Consider the following 12,703-nt stretch of genomic DNA (forward strand, 5'->3'; position numbering starts at 1 on the left):
ATGAAAAACATGTTTCCTAAGCTTTAAAATTAATTAATTTAATTACCTTTATTTCCATTTGATGCCGTCATCAGTGTGTTGAGTAGTTTCAGATTTTCTAAGGCAGAATGACTTAAAGGACGGAAAAGGAAACATACAAAAATGGAAGGAGAAAGCAAAACGGAGCTTTAAGGAAACTGGTATCCACGCGATCGCATGGACGACGTGATCGCGTGCCAGAAGCAAAGAAGCAGCGACGCGGCCGCATGACTGATGCGACCGCGCACCTTGAGTAGAACACCCACGACGCGGACGCGTGACTGACGCGACCGCATGGAAAGGAAAAGCTCCAGATGACGCGACCGCGTGACCCACGCGGACGCGTGACAGAGGCCACGTATCAGAATTTACAGAATACGCCCCCAGCAATTTCTGAAGCCCTTTTTGGCCCAGATCCAAGTACAGAAAGCATAGATTAGAGGTTATAAAGTGGAGGAATGCATCCATTCAGAGAGAGCTCGCCAATTTCTAGTTTTCATGATTTAGATTTAGTTTAGAGAGAGATTTTCTCTCTCTCTTAGGATTTAGGACTTCTTCTTGTTTTGGGAGTAACTCTGGATCCAGGTTTTAATGTTCTTTTATTTCAATTTTACTTTTATTTATTTGATTCCAATATTTGAATTGATTATTATAATTTAAATTATGAATTATTCCATGTTACAGATTTCTATTTGAATTAATGATATTCAAGGTATTTTCAGTTTATGATTGTTCTCTTTGATTTAAGTTGCCATTGCTTCCCATCTAAGGACACTTTTATTATTCCAGCAATTTACTTTTTTCCCCTTTTGGTCTTGGTTAAGAAATTAGTGACTCAACATTATCGAACTCAGCATAATTGATAATCATCATCTTGCTAATTGATCTGAACTTCAATAATCCCAACTTTTTCCTAGGAAATAAATAGGATTCGAAGGTCAAACTAATTAGTCCCTTGACTTACCTTTGCTTCATAAGGTTAACTAAGTGGAATTAAGATACAACTTTCATTATTGTTGAGAGGGATAACTCAGTTGGACTTCTAATTTTCCTTATCTTGCCAAAAGTTGTTTTACAGTTATTATTTATTTTTAATTGCCATTTAATTCACTCGTCATTTAAATTACTTTCTTCTCACCTTCTAAACCCCGATTACAACCTTTATAACCAATAATAAGAACATACTTCCTCGCAGTTCCTTGAGAAGACGACCCGAGGTTTGAATACTCGGTTAACAATTTTTAAGGGGTTTGTTACTTGTGACACCCAAAACGTTTGTATGAAAGGACTTTTGAAGGTTTAGAAACTATACTTGCAACGAGGATTTATCCGCAAATTTCTAGACCACGCAAAAGTTCTCTCGTCAAAATGGCGTCGTTGCCGGGGAACTACTAATGTGTGCCTTATTATTGGTTATTGTAAATATTTTTCTTTTGCTTGTTTATTTATTTTTGTTTTTCCTTTTTATCTTTATTTGCTACTATGAACTCTCACCCCTTTCGCTTTGAGTTTGGTTCTAATATTGTTAAAGGAAATAGAAGTTACAGCAGGAATGTGCATCAAGGTCAGACCAATCAAGAATGGATGGAACCAAGAGGATCTAATCAACCCTTTTGGCAGCAACACCCTCCGAGATATCCTGGACAAAGACCATTCTACCGTGCATACCCAGCTGAAAGACATGGTGGACAACCTTGTAACTACCAACAAGCCCCACCCCATGCATATGAACCATCCTTTCAACATAAGCTCGAACCACCACACTCACAAGCTTCTCTTCACCATTCGCCATCATATGATCCTTCCTTACCCCAATACCAATCCAATCGTTCCCAATCATTACCACTTTCCTTTGTATCATGTCCAAGTCCGGCAAATCACGAAGCAGAGGATCGCCTAAAAGAAACAGTAATTAAATTTCAAACAACCATTCAACAACTAGAGCAAGCACTAATTCAATGGGCCACTAGGTGCTCAAATATACAAGGATCAACCACAGCTCCATGTGGACAGCCTGATGAAGAGCGTAGCATGAAAGAAATACTAGAGACTCCAGTGGACAAGACAGAGAATGAATTCGTACTAGAACAAGTGGAAGAAGCTGTCATTGTTCAAGAAGAAGAGTTGGTTGAAGATCTAGGAGATGCTGAACTTCCTTGGAAATCCAGAATTAAGGAAAACTCCGTCCACGATGCTACAGTTGATACTAAGGAGGATACCGTACAATCTCCAAGGCAAGTCGTTTACGAAGAATCAGACGGAATAATCCAAGAAGTAGATTTCCTTGATGATGATAGTCACACGTCTAGTTCTCCTAGTGATGAACTTGCGTCCACAAGTGAATTCTCTGAGATCGAAGAATTTTTCCCAAGTGAATATGAAGATGATGCGGAGGTAGATTTCTCTCAACCTCCAATCTATGACTCAAGTGATGAGGAAGACATAGAAGACTTTGACCAGGATACAAATACAATTGAAAACCTTTGCAAGGAAGTGGAAGAATTCACAGAAGAGCACATAGGAAACGGAACTTGCAGAACCACCAAAAATACCTATCCCAAGGCCATTACCACCTAATACAAGCTTCAAGTGGGTACAATCCTTAACTTATAATTTTACTTATTCACTTGAATATGGTTTTCTTGAAATAGATGGCCAACTTAGAGCTCTCTGCGGCTTTAAGAGTAAGAGGGAATTGGCTCGTACTCAGAGCTGGTGCACTAGGTTCAATAAGGTTCCATGCTTCACCTTGAAGTACACGGATTGGTATCATGCTCAATTGCATGGATCACGGAGAACGTTTGGTCACCACGGTGAGATTCTACTTTTAACCCGCCCGAATGGAAACTTACAAATCAAAACGGAGGCGGATCTAAAAACACAGCTTGGGATCATGGATTATATTCTGACATTCGTCATCCCGGGAGGCTGAATATCTGTTTGAAGCTGCTCAGAAGCTTTACATGCCTAGTTTGGGACCCCGGAGGCTATTGGCATTCCAAGCACTGGTGGAAATTTTTGGACGAATTTAAACATAAGCCACCATAACAGGATACTCTTCCAATGTCCAACTTAAGGACTTTAACTAAAAGTGCTAGGTGGGAGACAACCCACCATGGTATGGTCGCTTCTTTCTCAATCTATTTCTTGCTTATTGTTTTCAATTTAATTTTTTTTATTTTAACATTAACCTGGAATCATGCATAGCATTCATGTTAATCACTGCATCCTGCATTTTTCAGTTAAAAAAAAAAGCGTTGCACGACGCGACCGCATGCCTCATGCGATCGCGTCATATCGCGAAAAACACCACCCATGCGACCGCGTGACCCACGCGGCCGCGTGATATATATATCAGCGTAAGGATCCAATGAACAGAAAGTTTGGCTGGAATCGTACGGCTCTTGTGCATTTCGCATAAATTGGCCCACGCGATCGCATGCCCCATGCGATCGCATCACTTACCCAATACCAATCCCACGCTACCGCGTGAGCGACGCGGTCGCGTCGCATGGATTGCATATCACCCCAAAAGGAGACAGAGAGTTGCGCTGAAACGGCGCTGGAGTCGTACGTTTAGCACAAATTCCAGCGACGCGATCGCGCGACCCACGTGATCGCGTCACCCCTCTTTTCCCCTCTCTCATGCGATCGCGCAACCCACGCGATCGCGTCTCCCCCATTTTCACCCCAACCACGCGACCGCGTGCCCCACGCGGCCGCGTGGATTCGAAAATATAACCTCCCAGCCACGCGAACCCTATTAGTCGCGCAGCCCCCCCTTCACCCCCAACCCTCTTCTCCTTCTCTCTTCTTCTTCCCCCAGCCACCGCCGGCCAGCCACCACGCCACTACCCCGACGCCGCCGCCGCCCAGACGCTGCCGCCGTACCACCCCCTCCCCTTCTCCCTTCTTCCTTCTTCCTCTCCCCTCCCCTCTCCACCACAGCCACCTCCGCGAGCACCGCCCAGCCACCACCGGCCATCCAGCCGCGCCCCCCTCTCCGCCACCCACCCCCTTCAGCCAGCAACAACCACCGCCCTCCCTTCCCCTATCCTCTCCCTCTCTCACTAACCCTAATACCTCCCTCCGCCACTGCCCCCTCAGCCGCCACCGCGACGCCGTGCACCACCACCGCGCCGGACGCCGCCACAGTCACCTTCTTCCCTGTTCCACCCCTTCCGCTTACCAGGTTCCGCAACACGCAACCCTTTTTATCCATTCGTCACTTTTCTGTATTTTTTTCCGTTTATGTTCATGATTAGGATAACTAGACTTGCATGTTGTAGTGGATCTTTAGGTTGTTAGGTAGCTTAGGCTGTGGTTAGTGGATCTAGGTCTGTTTACTTGCACTGTTCTTACTTCTGTTTTATTCTACGTGCAAATCTGTTGCTGCTATAATCATGATTCATATGCTGTTTTCTTGTATGTTGCTGCTGTTTACATTGAGTTTTTATGTTTATTTTATATCTATGTACATGCAGCTTGATTTTTTTTAATTCATATGAACTGATATGATTGCTGTTTATTTTCCGGGACAATCCAATTTTAGCCGGAATGCTGCCCAAATTTTTTAAAAATTGTTTTCATTCTTGTTTTGGTTTGGCAACTCTGTTTTACTCTGCTTCCCCCAAACTATTTCATGAATTCTAGGGCCACTTTCTTATCCTCTTTGATTTCCTGGTTTATAACCTGCATTTGTGATTCACTGATTCCAATTTCTGATTTCTTTATTTCTATTCGAATTAGCATCACCCTGTTTTCTTTATTCGATTATGAGCACTTCTATTCTTACCTGTGAATCCTTGTTATATGGAATTTTTTCTATGCCACTTACTTTCCTAACTCACTAATTTTAATTTACTAATTTCTTTTTACCATACTAACCCTCTTGATCTCTTTTCTGATCACTTTCACTTCCTCTAACTTTCTCACTATGGCATATTGATTTTTTTTTCTTTCCATTTAACATTAATTCAATCACATTTCAATTACTCATTTTCCTTATTCTATTTCTCCCTCACCGCTTTGAGTTTTCTTTGTTTAAATTGCCTATTTGCTTTCCTATTTTATCCATTTCCTGGTTTTCTGTTTTTCAGGATGTCTGCCTCACAAAGGAAAGGCAAAGGCAAGGCTACTGACAAGCGCAAGAGAGGAGATTCCTCCCATTCCATCATTGATCTAATGCACGATTCCTCATGGCGGGAGAAGAACTTCACACAGCAGGAAAAAGCTGACCAGCTGCTCCCTTCGACTGATCCTATAAAATTTGCGAACCGGTACTGCGAGCTGAAGTACCCAACTTTTGCAAACTCCAGAAATCTATACCTGGAACGTACCTTGAAGATTCCAGAAGCCCTCCAGCAATACACCATTGAGCAAATCAAGCAAAGGGGCTGGTTCTTTCTGGAGAGACCACTGACAGAGGTCAATGCATCTTGGGTACGGAAATTCTATTGCAACAACTACCTTACTACCCTAGATGCAGTGAACTTGAGGGAAAAGAAAATTCTGGTCACTGAGGAGGCCATAGAGACCATTCTCCAGCTCCCAGCCAAGTCCGATTAGCCAGATGGTTATGCACAGGCTGAGGAGGACATGGGCCAGATGCGGTTTGATTGGAATGCTGTGAAGGCACGGATAGCTCTCGACCCTGCTGTTCCTTGGGAGATGGGTCAGGACACCACTATGCCTAGAGGGATCAAGAGAGTGTACTTGAATGATGAGGCTCGGCTATGGCATCAGATCTTGAGCAACTATGTGATGCCGAGTACTCATGAGACTGAGATCCCGGCTGCCATGATCACCCTTCTCTGGTGTGTGCTGGAGGGTAAGGACCTGTACTTGCCTCGTTTTATTCGGCATTATATGGCCAGGGTCCACGTCCGAGGCACCCTCCCCTTTCCTTATCTGGTTACACGACTAGGCCGTCAGGCTGATGTGCCTTGGGAGGATGCCGATGAGCGACCACTAGCAGCGGACTGCAGGAAGATCATCCCTCACAGCAGGAACTTCCTTACTTTGGGCTACAGACCACCACCTGTCACTGCTACTGACGAGACAGCCCCTCCGTCTACTGGACCCTCTTCATCCACAGCTACCCCAGCTGCCCCTGCTGCCACCACTGCACCTCCACCCGCCTCTGAGCCGGTTTATCGCCTCGTGCACCGTCTATTCCGCCATCTTGATCAGATAGAGCACCGTAATAGGCGCCGGTATGAGAGATTGGAGCGCCGCAGCAGGCGACGCTATTCCCATCTGAGGCTGATGATCAGACAGGGCGCCGACATCCCCTCCGAGCCCGACACACCATCAGAGCCATCAGAGGAGGAGGAGGATGAGCACGAAGAGGAGCCTCATTCCCAGGCGGAGACTCATCAGCAGGCAGGCACAGAGCACGCTACACCACAACAGGAGGCCCTACATCAGCTTGAGGCTGCAGATCCGAAGATCCCGATCCAGTCAGCCCCCCTACAGCAGCCAGACTCTCAGCCCACCACCGCCACAGAGACCCCAGCTACCATCCCTACCAGTGATGACACTCCTTCACACCTGGCTTGATTGAGCATCGGGGACGATGCTTCATTTTAAGTGTGGGGAGGTCGCCATCTCTGGCGTTTATTTTGGTGAACTACTACATACTTTTTCTTTTATTTTGGATATTTTTCTGTATTTTTCTTTTTCTATTCTATTGTTATTTTCTGAGTACTTATACATTGCTACTTGTGTATTTTACTCTATTTTCTGCATTTTGCATTTTTTGTTCATATTTTTAGTTATTTAGTTTAGTTTGCAATTATGATTTATTAGTGGATTAATTAGTATAGTTTACCCTTTTTACATAAGATAGCTTAGTTATAGCTTAGTTTAAATTGAAAAATATAAAAAGGAAGTAAGCTAGGAAATTAAACATAACAGATTTAAATCCACAAAACTTATATATAGCATTACATGATGTAGTTAAGCTGACAACATTTCATCAAGGAGGAACATTAAAACTTTAAAAGCTACCCTAATTAATTTTTTTATGAGAATAATGGGAATTTTTAACTAAACCTGCATACAATATATAAATGATATATGATGCTTGAGTTAGAGAACACACAGCCTGTGAGTCTTGAGCTTAAATTGTATGGTTGCATTCAAACCATAATTTCATTTCTATGTGTTACATTTCTTTTTATTCTGATGTTCTTTCCTTTGCTTTAATCTATATGTCCAATTATAGAATATAGAATAGATACATACCAAGAGAATGATTGAGGCCATCATTTGATTTTAGCTCACTCACCCCCAAATTAGCCTACCTTTTACATCACCCTTGTTAGCCCCCTTGAGCCTTTTAAAACCCCTTTATTCTATTTAGCCAAATTACTAGCCTTAAGCAGAAAAACAAAAGAAAATCCCAAGTGAATCCTTGGTTAGCTTAAGATAAAAAATCATGAATAGAGTTAAATGTGGGAAACCTTTTGGGAACATGGATGATAGAAACAAAAGGTAGAAAAGTTAAAAGAAATAAAATAAATTTGGGAAGCATGTTCATGAGAAAACCAAAGTGCTTTAATTTCCATGTGCCTTGAAAAAAAAAGAGTTATTTTTCAGCATTTAATAAAAGGGGATCCAAAAGAAATTCTCCAATGCAAAATAAAAGCAATGCACATGGAATAGAAAAAGCAAAAAGTGAAACATGAGCATGTAACAATAAGTGGGAAATATGAGAAATTAGGTAAAGAGATTTTGTTTTACTAAATATGTATGTTAGGTGAGATCTTAGTCTAATTAAGGATTCACTTATTAGCTCACTTGACCCTATACATAAATCCTTACCTTTACCTTGACCCCATTACAACCTCAATTAAAGACCTCATGACTTTTTGGTATGACTATATTCTATAATTGTTGATTGGTTAGATGAAGAACAAAGCTATAAAAATTAAGAATAAAAAGAAAAATAGAGTGAATAAACCCAATAAACACTGAGTGACCAGAGAATAAACACAAAATCCAGTAAGGGTTCAATAACTCATCAACATATATCTGTACTTAATTTACTAATTGTTTTACAAGTTTGTACAATGTTTTCTTTCCCATCTCATTTGCTAAAATGCTTTATTATTTAAGGGTTGGCTATATATATATATATACATAACTCCTTGAGAATGTGAATTAACTTGACTACATGTAAGCTTTATATATGAGTGAATAAATTAGAGTTGCATGATGCATCATTCATTTAGGTAGTTGCATTTAAATTAGGTTGCATTGCATGACATTCCATCACTTTAACCTTAATTATTTACCTTGGATTTAGCATGAGGACATGCTAGTGTTTAAGTGTGGGGAGGTTGATAAACCCATATTTCATGAGTTCTTTTGTGCTTAATTTGAGTGATTTATACAATCCTTCACCTGCTTATTCACATTAATTGCATGGTTTTACTTTCCCTTCCTTATTATGTGATGTAAATGAAAAACATGTTTCCTAAGCTTTAAAATTAATTAATTTAATTACCTTTATTTCCATTTGATGCCGTCATCAGTGTGTTGAGTAGTTTCAGATTTTCTAAGGCAGAATGACTTAAAGGACGGAAAAGGAAACATACAAAAATGGAAGGAGAAAGCAAAACGGAGCTTTAAGGAAACTGGTATCCACGCGATCGCATTGACGACGCGATCGCGTGCCTGAAGCAAAGAAGCAGCGACGCGGCCGCATGACTGACGCGACCGCGCACCTTGAGTAGAACACCCACGACGCGGACGCGTGACTGACACGACCGCGTGGAAAGGAAAAGCTCCAGATGACGCGACCGCGTGACCCACGCGGACGCGTGACAGAGGCCACGTATCAGAATTTACAGAATACGCCCCCAGCGATTTCTGAAACCCTTTTTGGCCCAGATCCAAGTACAGAAAGCATAGATTAGAGGTTATAAAGTGGAGGAATGCATCCATTCAGAGAGAGCTCGCCAATTTCTAGTTTTCATGATTTAGATTTAGTTTAGAGAGAGATTCTCTCTCTCTCTCTTAGGATTTAGGACTTCTTCTTGTTTTGGGAGTAACTCTGGATCCAGGTTTTAATGTTCTTTTATTTCAATTTTACTTTTATTTATTTGATTCCAATATTTGAATTGATTATTATAATTTAAATTATGAATTATTCCATGTTACAGATTTCTATTTGAATTAATGATATTCAAGGTATTTTCAGTTTATGATTGTTCTCTTTAATTTAAGTTGCCATTGCTTCCCATCTAAGGACATTTTTATTATTCCAGCAATTTACTTTTGTCCCCTTTTGGTCTTGGTTAAGAAATCAGTGACTCAATATTATCGAACTCAGCATAATTGATAATCGTCATCTTGCTAATTGATCTGAACTTCAATAATCCCAACTTTTTCCTAGGAAATAAATAGGATTCGAAGGTCAAACTAATTAGTCCCTTGACTTACCTTTGCTTCATAAGGTTAACTAAGTGGAATTAAGATACAACTTTCATTATTGTTGAGAGGGATAACTCAGTTGGACTTCTAATTTCCCTTATCTTGCCAAAAGTTGTTTTACAGTTATTATTTATTTTTAATTTCCATTTAATTCACTCGTCATTTAAATTACTTGCTTCTTACCTTCTAAACCCCGATTACAACCTTTATAACCAATAATAAGAACATACTTCCTCGCAGTTCCTTGAGAAGACGACCCGAGGTTTGAATACTCGGTTAACAATTTTTAAGGGGTTTGTTACTTGTGACACCCAAAACGTTTGTATGAAAGGACTTTTGAAGGTTTAGAAACTATACTTGCAACGAGGATTTATCCGTAAATTTCTAGACCACGCAAAAGTTCTCTCGTCAAAATGGCGCCGTTGCCGGGGAACTGCTAACGTGTGCCTTATTATTGGTTATTGTAAATATTTTTCTTTTGCTTGTTTATTTATTTTTGTTTTTCCTTTTTATCTTTATTTGCTACTATGAACTCTCACCCCTCTCGCTTTGAGTTTAGTTCTAATATTGTTAAAGGAAATAGAAGTTACAGCAGGAATGTGCATCAAGGTCAGACCAATCAAGAATGGATGGAACCAAGAGGATCTAATCAACCCTTTTGGCAGCAACACCCTCCGAGATATCCTGGACAAAGACCATTCTACCGTGCATACCCAGCTGAAAGACATGGTGGACAACCTTGTAACTACCAACAAGCTCCACCCCGTACATATGAACCATCTTTTCAACATAAGCTCGAACCACCACACTCACAAGCTTCTCTTCACCATTCGCCATCATATGATCCTTCCTTACCCCAATACCAATCCAATCGTTCCCAATCATTACCACTTTCCTTTGTATCATGTCCAGGTCCGGCAAATCGCAAAGCAGAGGATCGCCTAAAAGAAACAGTAATTAAATTTCAAACAACCATTCAACAACTGGAGCAAGCACTAATTCAATGGGCCACTAGGCACTCAAATATACAAGGATTAACCACAGCTCCATGTGGACAGCCCGATGAAGAGCGTAGCATGAAAGAAATACTAGAGACTCTAGTGGACAAGACAGAGAATGAATTCATCCCCAATTTGCTACCCAAGCTTTAGCCACTTCTCCAAAACCGAACACACGTCCATCCCTCCCTCCCCTCCTTCCTACACCACCACGATGCCCTCTTGTGATCTCAAACCAAAATGCTACTCGACGTCTTACTCCAGCTAAAATCCAAAGTAAAAGAGAGATGGGCTTATGCTATTAGTGTGATGAGAGGTTCTCGGACACTCACAAGTACACCAACTTCCAATTCATGTCTCTTCAGCTTGAAATCGATGATGATACAGAGCCCAGGTGAATATGGATGAGGTTCTGTGTGATGGGGAAGCTCTACCACAATTGGAGCAACAGGTCTTGGGGCACCATTTATCTTATATTGTCATGCACGGCACCTCTAGTCCAGCTATGATTCATATTAAAGCTCATGTCAATGGGTTGGAAGTTCAAGCCCTTATTGATGGTGGCAACTCCAATAGCTTTATCTAGTCACGAATTGCAAAGTTCTTAAATCTTCCAATCAAACCAGCTCCTGGTATCAAAGTAATGGTAGGTGATTTTGATGTGTTGGAGGTGGAAGGTTATATCCCAGCCTTGGAGGCAATTTAGTCATTGGGACGACATGGATGAAGACTTTGAATGCTTATATTGTTGATTGAGATTCCTCGTTTCTCAAGTTCTTGCATAATGGTCAATTTGTCACCGTACAAGGCAAAAAGTAGCATACTCCAGCTCAGGCTCAATTTCATCACATCAGACACTTGATTTGTACCGATATTATAGCTGAAGTTTTTACTCTTGAGGTGCAATAGCCGAAGAGTCCTTGACACCATAGCTACAACTCCCAAAAACTCTAGCTCCTGAATTAATTTTATTTCTCAACACTTATGCAAGAGTTTTTGCCCAACCATCAGGTTTACCCCCCAACATTCTCATGATCATGGCATTCCCTTAGTCCAGGGTGCAGCACCAGTCAAGGCTCGCCCCTATCGATATCCGTATTACTAGAAAACACAAATTGAGTTTATGGTCAAGGAAATGTTGGAAGAAGGCATCATCTAACCTAGCAAGAGCCCCTTCTCCTCCCTAATCCTTTTAGTCAGGAAAAAGCAGGGCATATGGTGCTTTTGTACTGATTATAGAGCATTGAATAACATCACTATTAAAGATAGCTTTCCGATACTTACGGTGGATGAGCTTTTGGACGAACTGTTTGGTGCCACGATTTTTTTGAAGGTGGATTTACGGTCGGGTTATCACCAAATTCTGGTCAAGCCTGAGGATCGCTTCAAGACAGCTTTCCAAACTCATCAAGGTCTTTATGAATGGTTGGTCATCCCCTTCGGCTTAACCAATGTGTTGGCTACATTTCAAAACCTGATGAATAATGTGTTTAGGCCATTTTTGTAGAAATTTGTATTGGTCTTTTCTTATGACATTTTGGTATATAGCCCATCTTGAAATCAGCACTTGCAGCACCTTGAATTGGTCTTGAAGCTGTTGTAGCAGGAGCAATTGTTTGCTAAGCTTTCTAAGTGCTTGTTTAGTACATCGGAGATTGATTATCTAGGGAACACTATATCTGGCAATGAGGATCACATGGAGTATGCCAAAGTAGAGGTTGTAACTGAATGGAAGCTGCCACAAAACCTGAAGCAACTGTGCGGGTTTTTAGGCTTAACTATCTACTATCGACGCTTTATCAAAGGATACGCGACCATTGCTGCACCGCTCACAGACCTTCTAAAAGAGGATGTGTTTGAGTGGAGCCATAGGGCTGACTTGGCTTTCAACCAACTAAAACATGCTATTTCTTCTAAACTGGTGTTGGCATTGCCGAACTTTGCCCTACCTTTTGAGATTGAGACTGACGCTTCTGGTTCAGGCATAAGAGCCATTCTAGCTCAAGGTAAGCACCCCATAGCTTACTTTTCTAAGAATTTGTCTCCTACTATGCAGCAACAATCTGCGTACATTCAGGAGTTCTATGCGATTACTGAGACTATTTGTAACGACTCACATTTTTAAAAATCTAAATATAAATAAGTCATAATCTATTTTATAAATCGGAGTTCTTTATTTTTAGAAATTATTTTATTATAATTAATTAAATTAATTTTATAACTATTTGAATTCAATCAAATTCATA

This window comes from Arachis ipaensis, chromosome B10 (genome assembly GCF_059453495.1).
Source record: "Arachis ipaensis isolate K30076 ecotype BB chromosome B10, ASM5945349v1, whole genome shotgun sequence".
NCBI lineage: Eukaryota > Viridiplantae > Streptophyta > Magnoliopsida > Fabales > Fabaceae > Arachis > Arachis ipaensis.